We start from the raw sequence: 17,306 nt of genomic DNA, 5'->3' as shown, positions 1-17,306 counted from the left end.
AAAAAAGATAATCTTTGCAAAAAAAAAAAATCCCCTATATTACTGAGCTCTGTTAATATTCCATAAAAACAATGACTTTTAGTGGAATTTTAGTCAAATTCTTTTCCTGCAACACCTCTCTCATACAGTCCGAGATTAAATCTTGCCAGCAGAACCAGGCCTATTCCCAGGTATAATTCTGCTTGGAAGCATGAGACACTTTCAAAGCAAATGTTCCTATCCACAAGCTCCAGTTGGAACAGAACATAGATTGTTCAACTGATCCCTTAATTTTGATGGAACACATAATATATGCTAAAGGATTCAAGAAAATAAACTCTGAATAATGGATCCTTTGTCTTGACCTTGCTGTGCATGGTTTGCAAATAATTGTTTAGTTCATTTTTTTTCTTGGTATATTGTTTGTATGTTTTTAACCTTGGCTATGCTAGTATACTTTTAAATGGTAATGCACAATATTTTAAATATTTTTATTTATTTTTATAAATAAATTATATATTTTTAGAATATTTTAAAGAATATTCTAAAAAAATTAATTTTTTATTCTTGACTTTTTAAGCTGTTGCATGCAACTTGAGGCAGGATTTATTTCTGTAAACTCTCTCAAGTACATAAATACTTTGGATGGCAAACAGTTCCCTTTACTAGACTACTGAATCAGCAATAATGTTCCCCACTGACCTGTTTTGTCTTCGTATTATTAAGTCATTTTTTAATTTTTTGTGCCCTCTTGCCACAGCAATGGAAGATATTTTGAAGGCCAAACCTGTTTTTACTTGTCTCTTGCAAAACACGGCATTACACTCCAAATCAGTGTGTGTCAGAATTTGTTACTTTCTACAAAATCTGCTCTAACTTCTCGTACTTACTAACAGAAGTTGGCAACTGTCTTCATAATGCATATTGGATAGAAAATACACATATGTATTTGTAGAAATTATAGCTTGTGAGAATTTTTCTGAAATGCTAAGCAGGTGTATCTCTCACTGTACTAAAATAAAGGCCATTCAAGACAGACAACACTTTTATTACAGTATCCGGTCAATTCCCAGAATTAATAAGCAATCATATGTTAAAGTCTGTCCACTAGCCATGTGCTTATTCTCATTTGCCATCTGTTAATTTTTACACTCGTCTTTCACTTCTTACCTTATCACCTCATAGTCACTCTCTATTTAAGAGGGCTTTTTAATACACACTTTATGTATTATCACCGCCTGTGTGTATGGTTTAATATCAATTTAGCCCAAGGAACTGATCCAGATATTCTCATTCAATTGCATTTTATTTGTCAATATGAAGAACATCTCTGTCATTGACACAGACAACACCGCTATGCTTCTTGTGTTCAAATGTCTATGTATTATATTCAAAGCTTCTCTTTTCAGTTACATCTCATAGCTCCAAAGTGTTTTGTTCTGAGGAATGCAGGAACCATGAAGCTCTCGAATGGCTACGCTCTCTTCTGTGTTTGCTTATCTGCTATCTGTGTTTATTTTTTCAATTGTGCTTGCCCATTAAATATAACCAGTAAATATGCTCTTACTCTTTTAAATTATGTGATGATACACTCTTTGTTGTTGACAGCAAAATCTGACTCTTTTGACACTGTTAATTCATATTAGAATACACACAGCTTTCAAATCTGCTATAGTTCTTTTTTTTCCCTAACATCTAAATTTCTCATAACTATATGTGTACAAAAATAATATTTCAGTAAAATAATATTTTAGTACTATTTTTGGGGAAAAGGTATATTTTTTTTCATTGTATCTTTTCATTAAATTATTGGAAGGACGTAATCTAATATAAAAAAAGTTGTAAAATTATTAAAATTTCATGTCACTAGTGAGGTTAAACAGTCATCAGGCAAAGTGATTCTTAGGCATGCAGCCTTTAAAACTGCGCAACAATTCTTTTAAAGGTTGCTGCAGTTACTATGTAGAGGTAGGAATAACTGTCAGAAAGTAATTATGAAAGATTAGGCTGAATTTTTGTGACCCCTTCTGGACTTACCTACCTATATGTGAAAAAGCAAAGCACTCTCTTTGATGTTCTCCTGTGGCCATTTGGTCTGTCATAAATTGTGTATTAGCCTGAAACGATTAAACCACAGGAAAGCAAAATGCAAGCTGGTATTTGGACCAGAAAATGCATTCGATGTTGAAACTGCAATATCTAGTTTACATACCTGCTTGTATGATGTATGCCAAATCTTCAAGAATCCAGACATTTGAACTTGTAATGACTAAACAAAGAAATTATGCATATAAAGCTCAAAGTTCTTTAAAGTATCCAATAAAAGGAACCAAGATCCCAAACAAAATCTGATGCTTGATTTTCTTTTAATCTTTCTGGGAACTCAACACTTTTCTACTTTGACATGTATAGCAAGGGTGGTCTGCTCACATAGTCTTCTGAAATTCTTGAAGAAAGTTTGCCTTAATATTTTCTTCTCTGCTACTAAAGATCAGTGACTGTACTGATGCTTTCTACTTGAGGTAGTACATTGCCCTGTCATCCTGTATTTGGTAGAGGCCAGAGGAAAAGAACCGTAATTCATCCTTCAGATGTACAGTACTGCTGCTTTTAAGGAACCTTTTGACTGGGGATGTACATTTACTGCTATTGGCTTTGTCATTAAGTTGCTATGTAAGCTCTCTAGTAAGGATTCAACACTGAGTTTATTCAGTGTTTGTGTGCTTGCATAAAATGAGGCAGTTTGAATTTAGTGAATCTATCAAAAGGTTTTCTACACTCATGTATCTATATGAGCGTTCACATGTGCATAGCTTTGAAAATTGGGTGAATACCACAAAAGCTTTTAATCCTACCTAAACTTAATTTTCTAATTCAGTGGTCACAGTTCAATGCTATGCCTCAAAAACTGTATCTTTGAACTTATTATGAAAACTTCTTAGATAGAAGGAAAAAAAAAACATGAGTTGTTTCCATTGAGAGAACATCTCTACAGCATCTCTGCTTACAAAGAGGAGGAGGACACCCCCACACACATTTTTTATTTTGGACAGCACGTATTCAGTTCTGAGAGTCATGAGGCACTTATGCTAATGAAGAATGAAATTGTAGCTCTCAGGTAGAAGACCATCCCTTTCATCTCCCTGTATTACTCAGAGTCTTCCTCTACATCTGTGCCTGGAACAACTAAATGTACTAATTATCTTACTTGACTTGTCTCCTCACGATGAACTCTGAAGCCACAATTTGCCCTGGCAGCTACACCTTCAGAATCTCTAATTTCAGAACAGAAGGAGTAAAGCCTTCCTTCTACAGAAGGGTTATTGATTTAGTCAGCCTGTTCATAGAAAGTGGTGTTTTACATCCTAGCAAAAATGTGAGCCAAGCTCTTCAAAATCCTAGGCGTACAGCACACACTGGTTGTTAACTTCTCTGAGGAACAGTTACAACCAAGTTGCTATTGAAAATACAGCTTCTGCAACTAGAAACACATGAACAAATTTAAGTAAATTTTACGGGTTCCACAAGATTCCAGGCAACACTGGAATACAAAGTAGATGGTGAATTTTTTTTTGCAAGATTAGATGGTCTTTTCAGTAAAAAGCTGAGAAATGCCATCTAGTGAAAATGATACTATCCCCATCAAAATTATTTCCTAGCAAGATGTACACCCATTTAAAAAAGCAATAAGGTATACTCACTTTCCTTAATTCTCAAATATTAAGGGTACTAGTTAATTTGCAAAAACACCTCTGGAAACGGAGGTCAATATTGTAAAGTGACTAAGAGATAAAAATTGACAGAATATCTTGTTCAGAGAAATAGCTGGAGAAATAGAATGAAAGGAAGAGACAACATTGGAATGCAATAAAGCTGGTGAGAATATAAGCTTATAAAGCATAATCTGTTGTACCACACAATGAATTTTAAACGCTGTCAGGCATCCTTAGCAGTTAGAACTCTTTTTTTTTTATTTAATATGTTCTCAACTACTTAACATCCAGATTTCTACTCTTTTATTCCCTGACACTAGCACTAGTGCAACGTATTCATCCACTACCATCCACTAGCCACTGTCTTAAGTTATTTAGGCAAAAGATCTCATCACACAACAGCTAGCACAACAGTGCTAAGCAGAGATGTAATACAAATCATGACTATATTTGGAAGGTATTCTTGACCTGAGGCAGATTCAAGGATGAATCACAGAATCACAGAATCACAGAATTGTAGGGGTTGGAAGGGACCTCTAGAGATCATCGAGACCAACCCCCCTGCCAAAGCAGGTTCCCTACACCAGGTCGCACAGGTAGGCATCCAGGCGAGACTTGAATATCTCCAGAGAAGGAGACTCCACAACCTCCTTGGGCAACCTGTTCCGAAATGAAATGAGAATGAGCATGAAATCTTATTGCCACTTGAATTGCTCATTTAAAAAATCTTACCTGCTTCAAGTATACTAAGATTTCATGCTAAATTTAATTTTTTTTTCAGTTGAAACCGTTCCCATTAAAGCTCATCTAGGTCATAAGCTTGTGATTTTTGTAAAGAAAATATGTTTTAATCTTTCAGTATTGTCTTTGAGATCTTAGACAATCCTTCCTGTCAGTTGAAATAGTTGGAAAAAGGGGAATGATTGCTGAAAAGGGAATTATCTGTTCTTGATTTTTGATCAAGAAAGCAAAGTTCATGGATCAGATATACCATAACTAGGACACAAAAGATGCAGAATGCAGAAGTCATTTGGCAATACTACAGTTTGATGGTTTTTTTTTTTGTTATGTTATGTTTTTGTGTATGTATGCACTTGTCTTTTTAGCTGAAATTCTCAAGGTACAATTTAAAAAAAATACTGCAAAATATGTAGACCTGCAGATCGCAAAAATATGTACGCACCCTATTGGAATTTAGATTCATTCCAGGCCTGTGGGGAGAATGGTGTTGATAACCTATGAAAGTTAAGGAGGTTCTAGTTCCCACACTGCCTATTCCAGTGCTTAACAACTCTTTCCGTAAAGAAGTTTTTCCTGATAGCTAACCTAAACCTCCCCTGGTGCAATTTCAGGCCATTTGCCCTCATCCTGTCACCTGTCACCAGTGAGAAGAGACCAACCCCGCTCTTGCTGTAAGCACCTTGCAATTATTTGAAGAGAGCAATAATGTCTCCCCTCAGCCTCCTCTTCTCCAGAGGGAAGCCCCAGTTCCTTCAGTCTCTCCTTGTAGGGCATATTCTCCAAACCCTTCACAAGCCTTGTTGTGCTTCTTTGGACCTGATCCAGCACCTCAATGTCCTTTCTGTACGGAGGTGCCCAAAACTGAACACAGTAATCAAGGCGGGACCTCACCAGTGCCAAGTACAGGAGCAGGATGACTTCCCTAGTCCTGCTCACCACACCATTCCTGATACAAGCCAGAATGCCATTGGCCTTCTTGGCCACCTGGGGACATTGCTGGCTCATGTTCAGCTGAGCATCAGTCAGTACCCTCAGGTCCATTTCCTCCACACAGTCTTCCAGCCACTCTGCCCCAAGCCTGTAGCGTTGCCTGGGGTTGTTGTGGCCAAAGTGCAGGACTTGGCACTTGGCTCTATTGAAACTCATATAGTACATAGTTCTGCTTAATAAATGAAAGCAGGACTACCTTCAATTAAGATGAATTGAGAGCCAAAGGGTCGAGAGTCAGGGATGACTATCTATTTCATTTGGGGCCAGATGATATTCACCTGAAAGTGCTGAGGGAACTGGCAGAGATGATAGCCATCATCTATCAGCTCTCCTTCTTGACTGGTGAGGTCCCAGAAGACTGGAGGCTTGCCAGTGTGACTCCCATATACAAGAAGGATTGTAAGGAGGATCTGGAGAAGTACAGGCCTGTTAGCTTGACCTCAGTGCCAGGGAAGGTTATGGAGATTGTCTTGAGGGAGATCACATGGCATGTGCGGGACAACCAGGGGATCAGGTCTAGCTAGCATGGGTTCACAAAGAGCAGGTCCTGCTCGACCAACCTGATCTCCTTCTATATTCTAGTAACCTGTCTAGTAGATGAGGGAAAGGCTGCTGGTGTAGTCTACCTAGATTTCAGCAAAGCCTTTGGCACTGTCTCCCAAAGTATTCTATTGCAGAAGCTGGCAGCCCGTGGCTTGGACAGGTACACTCTTGCTGGGTAAGGAACTGGCTGGAGAGCCGACCCCAGAAAGTGGTGGTGAATGGAGTTAAATCCAGCTGGCGACCAGTCACAAGTGGTGTTCCCCAGGGGTCGGAGCTGATGCCTGTCCTGTTCAATATCTTTACTGATGACCTGGATGAAGGCATTGAGTGCACCCTCAGTAAGTTTGCAGATGACACCAAGTTGGCTGGAAGTGTTGATCTGCCTGGGGATAGCGAGGCCCTACAGAGGGATCTGGACAGGCTGGATAGCTGGGCTGAAGCCAATGGGATAAGGTTCAACAAGGCCAAATGCCAGGTTCTGCACTTTGGCCGCAACAACCCCAGGCGACACTACAGGCTTGAGGTGGTGTGGCTGAAGGACTGCGTCGAGGAAATGAACCTGGGGGTATTGATTGATGCTCGGCTGAACATGAGCCAGCAGTGTGCCCGGGTGGCCAAAAAGGCCAATGGCATCCTGGCTTGCAAGAGAAAAAATGTTGCCAGCAGGAACAGGGAAGTAATCCTGCCCCTGTACTCAGCTCTGGTGAGGTTGCACCTCAAGTACTGTGTCCAGTTTTGGGCCCCTCACTGCAAGAAAGACATGGAGGCCCTGGAACATGTTCGAAGGAGGGCAACAAAGCTGGTGAGGGGTCTAGAGCACAGGCCTTATGAGGAGAGGCTGAAGGAACTGGGATTGTTCAGGCTGGAGAAGAGGAGGCTCAGAGGAGACCTTATTGCTCTCCATAACTACGTGAAGGGAGGTTGTAGTGAGCTGGGGTCGGCCTCTTCTCTCACATATCTAGTGATAGGACCAGAGGGAATGGCTTCAAGCTGCACCAGGGGAGATTCAGACTGGACATTAGGAAATACTACTTCTCTGTGGGAGTGGTCAGGTGCTGGAATGGGCGAGGTGCCCAGGGAGGTGGTGGAGTCAACGACTCTGGAGGTGTTTCAGGAACGTTTGATGTTGTGTTGAGAGACATAGCTTAGTGAGAGCTATTGGTGATGGGTGGATGTTTGGACTGGGTGATCCTGTGGATCTTTTGCAACACAGGAGATTCTATGATTATGTGATTCTATGATAGAGCACCACATTTTGTCAATTGTTCTACAGATGCTTTTCTTGAGCAAGAAAAAGAGAGAAGTTTGAACTTCTGCCAGCAAATAACAGTCAATTCTTGCTCTTCCCCAAGAATCATTTTCATTTTTCTCTATTACCAGTAATAGAAACAAACCTTTCTTCTTGCATACAGGCAAAAACTAGTACAAGACACTCAATTTTACTGTTCTGAAATAAGTGTTTCTTCTTGAGTATCTTTAGGATTTTCAGTTGAACTGCATGCCTGACATTTCTGTAAAGATTTGAGGCTGTCATGCTAAATAAAAACATGACCCTAATTACTGTGGAAAGTTTTACATTAAACTGTTCAGTTCACAAAGTCTCAGAATAGGTTATTCTTCCCATCTATGGGTCTAAAATGTCAATATTTTTGTATTGCCTTTTCCTGAAGGGGATCTCAAATCATCTGAAGATATACACTTTTAGAGGGAGGCTAATGCACACTGTCTAGGTGTAGATTTTTTTATTCAAGTTCAGGCTGGTCTGGGCTCTGATCAGCCTGATCTACTTGCACATGTCCCTGTTCATTGCAGGGGAGCTGGACTAGATGGTCTTCTAAAGACAAGTCCCTTTTGAACTCGAATAACTCCATGATTCTGGACGGAGACTGAAGATCTCTGCAGATGAGAGCTCTGTAAGCAGTGGTCAGAAGCACAGATCTCTTGTGAGTAACATGTGAATATAATAAATCTGTAGGAAACTGAAATTCTTATATGTATAAAGAGAAGATATTCTGTCAGAAAGATGAAGTGAAAATTGGCATCACGTAGAGTTCACATAAGACCACCCCGATCATCTTGTCATTCACATCCAAAAAAAGAAAGGAACTATAAACAACTACAGTGATATTGAGGAGAAATGACTGGGGAAGGTATAGCCTTTTCACTATGAGGTGAGATTAAGAGTTCAGCTAGGAAAATAAACTCTAAGACATGTTGATAAGATTAAAACATTGATATGTTAATATTATTGTGGAAAAAAAATGTGAGTGAAGGAAATGTGGTTTTAAGAGCAAGTAAAATTGAACTTAGAATGACGAGATGAGAGGTTTTTTCCTGCTAGAACAGGAAACTTACTGTCATTTAATAGTAGTGTTCTAAAGAAATATGACAGATTTTTAGATGGAACTAAGAAACGTTTGTGAAAACAGCAAGATACTTTCCTGCTAAAGGAGGGGGTAACGTGCTATGTGTAATTCATTAAGTTCTTTCTGGAGACACATTATCAGCTGCAGCTTTGCCCCTTATGTTCTGTCACATTTCTATGTGCATGAAATGCAAAGTGAATTTTCTTAGAAATCTCTGGTTGAACAATTTGGAAATTCTAGCCTGGCAAAGATTTGGAAGATTGCTTCACTTGTGGTCACAACTCAAATAGATGAAGACATCCCAAATGAACACATAAAGCATATTTACAATGGAAATGGTGATATAATTTGCTAGTATTAACAGCTAGCCTTAAAAAAAAAAAAAAAGGTGAAGCTAGATTAGCATTTACCAATACATAAATCAACCTTCTTAGAAGTTATGTTCCAGAACTAAAAGTCATGTAGTATAGCAAAGTTTTTCTGTTACTGTTCACAATGTTCTTTTTTTTTTGAAATCCATGTCTGCATACACAAAATTTTGCAGTCTTAGCCTTTTCTATGTTTTCAGTTTTAGAATATTATTTGGAAGATAGACATTCAACCGTAGAAAAACTCCAAGATGAAATTTACACAAGAATAAGATGCACTTAGTATAGTGTTCTGTAACCACTGAATACTGATGAAAACTCTTTGTGGTTGTTATTATGACTACACAGTATAGATCACCAATAAATGTGATAATGACTAGATCTATAAGACTAGGAAACATGAGATTATGATTATGAGCTAAAAAATTCAACAATATGTAGCTATATAGATATTTCTTCTTTCTTTTATACTTATTGTCTTTGAAGAGCTACAGAGTCTAGTTCCTAAGAACACGAGCACAGGCAAAGCAGCAGGTATATTTTTCCCACGAGGAAAAACATGAGTAAGGAACACTTCATTTAGTCTATTGCATGTAATTGCATTTCAATGTCCTTTATTCATGTCCTAAATATCATTATATTTGTACTGGATCTTTTTTTATTTTTAGTTTTTAGTAGAATGCAAATTAGCTGAAGCTGAACAAGGACTGAAGGTCTCAGTGTTGTGTGAGAATTTTCTAAGGAGATGTCCCTAAATGAAATACTGGATTGTTTTTAATTAGGGAAAATGTTAGCATACACAAATTATATGCTCAAATCTTCAGAGCAATAAAGAATGATTGAACAGTAGATCCAAAAGGATTTTTGTACTTTCAAAGTCAACTAGAAACCTGCCCGAGTAACAGAGAAAAGCAATTGCATTTTTTTTTATTAGAATGTTCACACTATTTCAAGTGTTACTCTTTTTGTTTTAAAAAAATCTACTCATAATATCTGAATGTTTATATATCTACAGTGGGTGTTTTAAATCAGAATGTTAATTTAATGTTTTGGCAAGTGGCAATGGATCTGGCATATAAATGTGTGCCCCTGACAGACACATTTAGTGTATCACTGTAGCATGGACTGAAAGATGCTTTGTTTTATTATAATAGATTCATAGAATCATGGAATGGCTTGGACTAGAAGGGACCTCAAGGATCAAGTTCCAGCCTCCTTGCCATGCATGCAGGACTGCAAACTGCTAGATCAAGTACTAGATCAGATTGCCTAGGGGTCCACCCAACCTGGCTTTAAGCATCTCCAGGGATATGGAATCCACAATCTCTCTGGGCAACCTGTTTCAGCACCTCAACACTCTCTCAGTGAAAAATTTCTCCTGGACACCTAATCTAAATCTTCCCTCCTTTAGTTTATCAAGACATCATAAAAGTCTCATGTGAATTAGAACAAAAGTAGCAGGGAGCAATTTGTGTCTCTAGTAAACTATTGCTGTGAGAGCCACACTGTCACCTACTAAAGCCATGGTGCCAGACTCCCTTATTTGTGTGAAAATAAGCACATAGAGGACATGAACCTTGATCTGACCCAGATTTCTTGACTACACTAGCTGAAGCTCTTTTTTATCTTTCTGTGTCAGCTTGTGTCTTAGGAGTTGCTGTTCATTCTGTCTCTCTATGGGTCCATATTCTAGAAGGGATCATGGATGGGATGAGTTTTCTAGTGATCTTATCCACATCACTGTGATCATAGGATAATGATCTTGAGTATTTTATATATCACCAGCCCAACAGGCACTTTTAAATGTGAGTAAGTTGAAGTACTGATTATTCCTAAATAAAGCAGAGCAGGGACTGCTTGGTGTCGGTTTTCTTTTTTTTTTTTTTGGCTCCCAGACTGTCTTGTTTCTCACATACCTGAACTTTTCCCAAATATAGTGATCACATATCTCTAGGAATAGTTCCTGACTTGTACAACACATTCAAGTGACTCCCAAAAATAATCTGAAAGAGTAGTAGTTGAGTCAAAACTATGCTGGAGTCTATGCTGATCTTTAACTAGTGTGATGTTTAGCTACAGACTAGAATATTTACCAGCATATAACCACAGTCTAAGGTCAGTTCTACTGCTATTAAAATAGATCTCTTTTTTTTAATTGGACATCTGTGTGGTCCCGGTGTGCTTGAATAAGGAAAATTTAAGCATAGCCCCAGAGACCTAAGATGGACAAAGCCTCTATGTATTGGGCCACAAGTAACATTTTCTATGCAAAGCATGTCTCACCACATTGAGTCAAGAGGATTAACTTGTTCTTCCGTGTGTAGTGGAGCAGAAAGAAACCTTTAGCCTCATAAAAATTAGTGACAAGAGAATCTTGTGTCAGCAAAAACAAAACAAAAATCTACATTCTTCTCAAAGGCTCTAATACAGACACAACAGTGAACACAGAGCAAGAATTTTCACTTCAACTTCGTCACTGTTAGTTGGTGACAACTTACAAATCAAAAGGAGTTACGGCCTTTCAGTTTGAGGTCCAAGACAAGACAAAATAGACTAACAGTATAGACTTTCTATACTTGCTCTTTAAAAAGTGTCAATAAAACATTGGAATTCTGAGGACGATTCTGCAGTGGGGTTATTTGGTTTCCTGGCTTGTGAGGGTTTTCTATAACCTGGGACAATCATCTTCTGGAAAGGGAAGCTGATGATAAAGTTTGCACAGCATTACAAATGTGCAGAGGATGAGAAGGCACAAAAAGATCTCTTAAAGGTGGTGAACTAGACATGTTTCATCCAAGGGTCCACTGAATGGTGGGTCATTCATGCCTCTTAGCCATACAGTAAATACATCAACACTTCCATCATTTAATAACTACAAGATTATTGAAAATGGCTAAAAAATGAGATGCAAAAATGTCATTTTTTAACTTAGTCCAATGACTTTCATACATTTAGTCATTTGTTAAACAATGTAAAAAGAATCAATGAGATAAAGAAAAGGGGCTCATTTTAAGAAGTATAATCAACCTGCTTAGGGATAAAAAGGGGATATCTAGCAAATCTAGTGTGAAGTTCTCTTTTTCTGCCCTTCTCTGATAGATCAGCTGATCTGTTATCTGTTTTCTTTTTAAACTGCCTTACATGGTGAGAAAGTATAAATATTTGAGTATTCTTATTCTGAGAAGCTCCTTAAAAAAGAAACTGTAGCTCACAGACAAGTGGGCAGTGATATTTATTAAAATAAAATCAGAGCCAGTGGAATCAGAGCAATGATGGTTAGATGATCTTCAACCCCCACTATTCTAAGATTTTGTGATTTTGTGAAATTGCCTAATTAAAGCTCTCAGTGTGTTGATGGATAGGAATCTCCCTTTGGAAACATAAGAGGACAAAAAGAAAACAAGGTGAAGAATGTGTGTGAAAAAAAATGTATCCTACTTATGAATAACATATTTGTAGCATTATAAAATATCAAATAAATATCAAATAATGACAAAACACCAATAAATCACAATGTCAGTGTTTGGGAAGATTTTACTTTCCCTTCCTTTGTCCAGCACTTGCTTAAGCACTGTGTACTAAACTGAAAAATGACAAAACAAGCAATATACGACATTTAAAGTGTTTAGTTTGTTTTCTTCCTTCTTTTTCTCTTGGAATAGTTATTTATTTACCTATTTCTGTAGGTTGAGCTAACAGACATTACATATCTGTAGGAAAGCAATTGACCTGCAATTACTGACTCCTTCAGAAATAATACATCGCAACATCATTCTTAGAAGATAATAACTACTCTGTGTCATAGATTGAAATTTGTTTGTTTGCAAATTTGTTTTTTTTTTATTTTCTCCATTGATCCATAGTGAACTGAGTACCAGTCTCAAAGTTGGCACTTCAGGCTTGTAGTTGAAAGCAGCCTGATGTTTCTTGCATTTAAGTGTAGTAGTTGGAAAATTTCTGGTGGAAGTCATTTTTATTCTTGCCTTTTTTTATTCTATTTTTATTCCTTGTGCCTCGTCCTATGGAACATACAGTGTAAACTCCAAGAATGGTGTGATGAAGATTCTTTTTCAAATTTTACCTAGCTGATTTCAGACCATCTCTCCACTGTTGGTATCCACAGTCATCCCAAAGTGTGATTCTGCTATTATCTAGAAAATCAATGAAGTCTTCCACGTTTCCTCATACATGAGTCCTCACTCTATGATGTAAGTCACACAGTAGTTTCATGTTGCATGTAATGATATTCTAATTTATTGGAAATTTGGAGTCTAAATTAGCAAGACCAGTGATAATAAATGAAAGATTGCTCTACAGTTGGCTGGCAAGAGAGTTGTTTTTTTGTTTGTTTTTTTTTTAGAAATAAAAATTATATATGACATCTAATTTTCAATTCCATTGATTAGCCAAAATTCTCCTTGAGCTCACTTTACTGTTACAAATAGTATAAGTCTTTTACATTTCATTAACTGTGCGCATTTTTTACAACATATCCAAGAGTTCTGGGAGAACAGCCTTTCAGAATCTTGCATTAATTTCTCCAGTGCTTAAAAAAATATTCAGAGAAATATTCAGAGTGGGAGAAGCGGAAAAAGGGAAGAGTCCCAGTCAATCCATATTACTTACTGTGACTGTAGAGTGCTAATGAAACAAATTAGATCAAAAATTACAGATGTAATGATGAGCTACACGGCAGAGTCCACACCACATAAAGCTTATCTTAATTTGCAGTGTGAGTACACTCACTGCATTTGATAAGATTGACACTTTCCTTCTCTGAAAAGTTATTTGTCAGCTAGTACAAATTACTTTATCATTAGTAGAACCTTTTCGCCTGGATTACCATGGTCTGGTTCTTATATGGTCCACACTGCACGAAGACAAATAGTTTTGCTTAACCAAAGTATGAGAGATACGTAGTTTTGTTTGCAGTGCCAAATTACATTGAGTTATGATGACTATGGACCTACAGCTCCACTGTTTACCTTCATTTCACTGGAAATCCTTAATATCTATGTTACTAGTCACTTGGTAAAAGTAACCATAGTATGACATTTTCACATAGCTTTGAAGAAAAAGAGGCTCTTCACTACTTCATTCAAATTTGTGGAGTGGGTACAAAACAACTAACACTGTAGTAGCAAAATTTAAATAGATTTTTGTTTTGAAATGTAGTAAATGCAAGGCTACTTCAGGAATTGTTTTTTGATTTAATACACATAGATTTTAGAGTTATGACACAGTATAACAATGTATCTTGTCTCCAGTCTTACTACCAAGATTAGCAGATAATTTTTCCCTTAAACTGTAGGGATCATACCTTAAAAAGATAATATTCCAGTTAGTATCTTAAAGGGTTTAGAGGTAGTACCTCTTTGCTGTAGGACTTTTCCAAACTGAAAGTTTAAAATTTATACTACTACTACCAAGAAATAAGTATTTTGAGTGACTTGTAGAAGATGTTCTTTAATTAGATCATAACTTTGTCATTCTAACTCCCTTGAGGATCACCTCTCAGTGACACTTAGAATATAGGCCTTTGTCTTTGTCCTGTGCATTTCCACCACCTGGCAGGAGGGGTGGACAGCTGCCATTCTTTACCGCTTCAAACCCAATTTCAGTTTTTTACTTTGACCCCTACTGTATTCTCATCTACAGAGGTTAAGAAATGAGATAAAGGAAGTCATTATTTTACTTTTTTTTCCTAAGAGGAGGAAGATCTGCTGCATACTTGTATCTTTGTGTGAATATGAATGAGTTATTAGAAAGAACAGTTGCTTTTAACCCAAACTTACCTATTTTAATGCATCTAATTGAGAAATGAATATAGTCTGATAATGGGAACTGAACTATTACAAACATGCAGTATTTTAGTACTAGGGATGAATTATTGATGGTAATTTCTGCTGCTCTTGATGACTTCTTTGATGCTGTTAAAGCTACCTTTGAAAAGGAAGTTTGATTAGAACAGTTTTTAGCATAATTTTTAATGGAGTCTATGAATCAGAATATTCAAGCCTTAAAATTTTCCTTATTAATTTGTTCTCCCATTTATCTACTCTTCAGAAAAATTAAACAGAATTCAAAATGCGTAATCCTAGAGAAATTGAAGGATCTAATTCTTTCTTAGAATAGTCTACAAGGCAAACATTGTCTGGTTTAGAGTTCAAAGAAGTTTTTCGTCTTCCTTACCTCCACGTATTTTAGTAAGTGCTATTCAAAAGGCTCATTTTTTCAATACAAATAGGAAAAGCTTGCTTGTGGACATACTTATGTACTCTTGCTTTGAAAATCTTTGGCTAGTGCATGTATTTTTAAACATGAAATGAAAGTATAGGAGAAGAATTGAGAAGCGTTTCTATACGGAAAAGAAGAAAATTGGATTCACTTATACAGTTTTAGTCTAGGGATCAAAATCTTTAGCATTCTTTTCCGAACAACAGTCCTGTCATTGAGGGTATCTAGTTTTGGTGTTGGTAAGGAGAAAATGTGTCCCTAAATCCACCTTATTTATGTTTTGCAAAGCAAAACTAGATCTGCATTAAAACATACTTGAAGTTTGACTTTCATATACTTCTGCATAAATTGTAGATTTTAATAATGTATTTTATATCTTTGAAAAATAAACAAAGATTATGAAACCAGAGAGAAAAGCAATTGATCAAAATGTAATATTTTGATTCTATTCTGCAAGATTATTTCCTGGAGTTCATATAAAGTCTGTATTAACTATGCTTGAAGAAAATAATGGGAATTCTTTAAAATGAGACTTTCTTCTCCAGCCAGTATAACTACAGAACAATATAAAATTAGACTTAAATTATTCCCTATTTAAAATATCAATTAAGGAATCGGTGTAGAAAAGTTCTATAATTGATAAGAAAATGTGCCACTAAATTGCAAGTTTTGTTGGATTTCTATAGTAAAGTTTCTTCAGTTAATTAACAAATTTCTGAACTGTGATTTTTGTCTTTTTTTCACGAAGAACTGTTTTCTTTACAGAACTGAATTAACTGAATATTTATGTTGGATTGGTTGGGAATTCAAGAAAATGAATCTTGACAGCTATATACAATAAGGTCAGCAATCTCATTCAACAGTATATTTTCCAAGCATTTATATTTTTTGCGGAATATTTAATTTTCACACTGTATTGAGAAGCATAAGTACCAGAGTACTCTAACTTTTCAAAATAAAAATGTTAATTCAGACAAATTTTACTGAGCATATACTTTGAGAGTCACTGTGCTCCAGGCAAAAGAAGTTGTATACATGCACACACACAGAAATTTGTTTTTTTCTCTCTTTATTTTTTTGAGTCTGTAAAATATAAGGATGTTTTATAATTCAAATACTGGGTTTAGTCTCATTGTAGAGACATATTTCTTGATGTGTTACAGACTTTGCTGCATTCAGAGCAGAAACTCTTGGAAAACAATTTTTTTATTTATTTTTTATTTTTTAAATTAGGAGGTGGTTAATTCTCTAGACTGCTTCACTTCCTCAGATGAAGTGAAATTTTCAGACACTCTGCAAAAGACATCACTGGGGATTTTGATTGAAGACTGACAATGTGCTTCATACTGATAAAGAAAGTAGAAGTCCAGATGAGCGTCTGGCTTCCTGAGTTACAGATGAATTCTTAAACTTCATTTTACTGCATAAGGTTCATTATGGGGGTTAGAGGCTCATGGGATTTACATTTCAATCCAACACAATTCGTGAAACAGAAATCATACTAAAAATATATACACATATTTTTCAGGAAGAGTAGAAACTTGCCCTATGTTACCATTCTTGCACATTGTTTGGTATGGAAATTCTTTATTTCCAAATAAAACAGCTGACCTCTCATTACTGCGTATAAGGGATTCTTCAAGATCTTTGTTCCAGTCATATCCAAATAATGCAGTGGTTTGCTGAACATTATATAATTGCCATGAACTCCATGGATCTGACTACTTGATATTAAGCTTGTACCAGTTGGAAGCAAATCATACTCCTCTTTTTTTGCTGTGTTCTCACAGAGTTTATCTCAAGCTTTTTTTGAGATAAAAAAACTCTTTTTAAAAAAGACTTTTTTAAAAAGACTCTTTTTAAAGAAAGGACTCCTCTTTTTCTTGTACTGCGAGGATGGAGAACAATATATTTTTTTTTTCCCAGGCAGCATCATTCATATAAGATTTGAGGCCCTTCCAGAGGTTTTACCTGTATAGATTCATACAATATGCTCTACAGAGTATTTATATCTCAATCCCTTGTAACCAGTAATATAATTTTTGTGAAACTGTTACTACTTGGATTTCATAGTTACTCTAAGATGAGTGTGCTTTGTGTCTGTCAATGAAGTAGAATCTTATACATTACTACACTATGACTAATTTTGTGCTTCTTTGAATCAAGTTGCATCATCTGAAGAGATGCATATTGCATCAAAAGGAGCCTGATTGTACAATGCCACTCTCAAAACCTTGTTTAATTAGAACTATAAAGCAAGACTTTATTGTCAGTATAAATCTTAACAGTCCAATTAAAGACCCTTATCAGCCTAGATATGCCTATCACTAAAGAAAGCCACTAAAAAAAAAATAAAAATAAAAAAATAA

At 36.4% G+C, this 17,306-nt stretch overlaps 1 long non-coding RNA gene across 30 annotated transcripts in view; it reads left to right on the top strand.

Annotated features, from left to right (window-relative positions):
- Positions 1-17,306, top strand: part of LOC104917607 (uncharacterized) — a 90,600-nt gene that overhangs the window by 20,394 nt on the left and 52,900 nt on the right. For 23 of the 30 annotated variants that reach the window (XR_014881634.1, XR_014881628.1, XR_014881629.1 and 20 more), the window contains 3 exons: positions 7,779-7,909; positions 12,735-12,908; positions 15,703-15,779. This is a non-coding gene — a long non-coding RNA (uncharacterized LOC104917607). The remainder of the gene's footprint in view (positions 1-7,778; positions 7,910-12,734; positions 12,909-15,702; positions 15,780-17,306) is intronic. The other 7 variants (XR_014881683.1, XR_014881625.1, XR_014881657.1 and 4 more) reach the window with 3 other exon arrangements.

The sequence above is a fragment of the Meleagris gallopavo genome, chromosome 1, assembly GCF_905368555.1.
Source record: "Meleagris gallopavo chromosome 1, MGAL_WU_HG_1.1, whole genome shotgun sequence".
Lineage (NCBI taxonomy): Eukaryota > Metazoa > Chordata > Aves > Galliformes > Phasianidae > Meleagris > Meleagris gallopavo.
The sequence above is the reverse complement of the archived record's forward strand: the minus strand, read 5'-3'. Positions and strand labels throughout refer to the sequence as shown.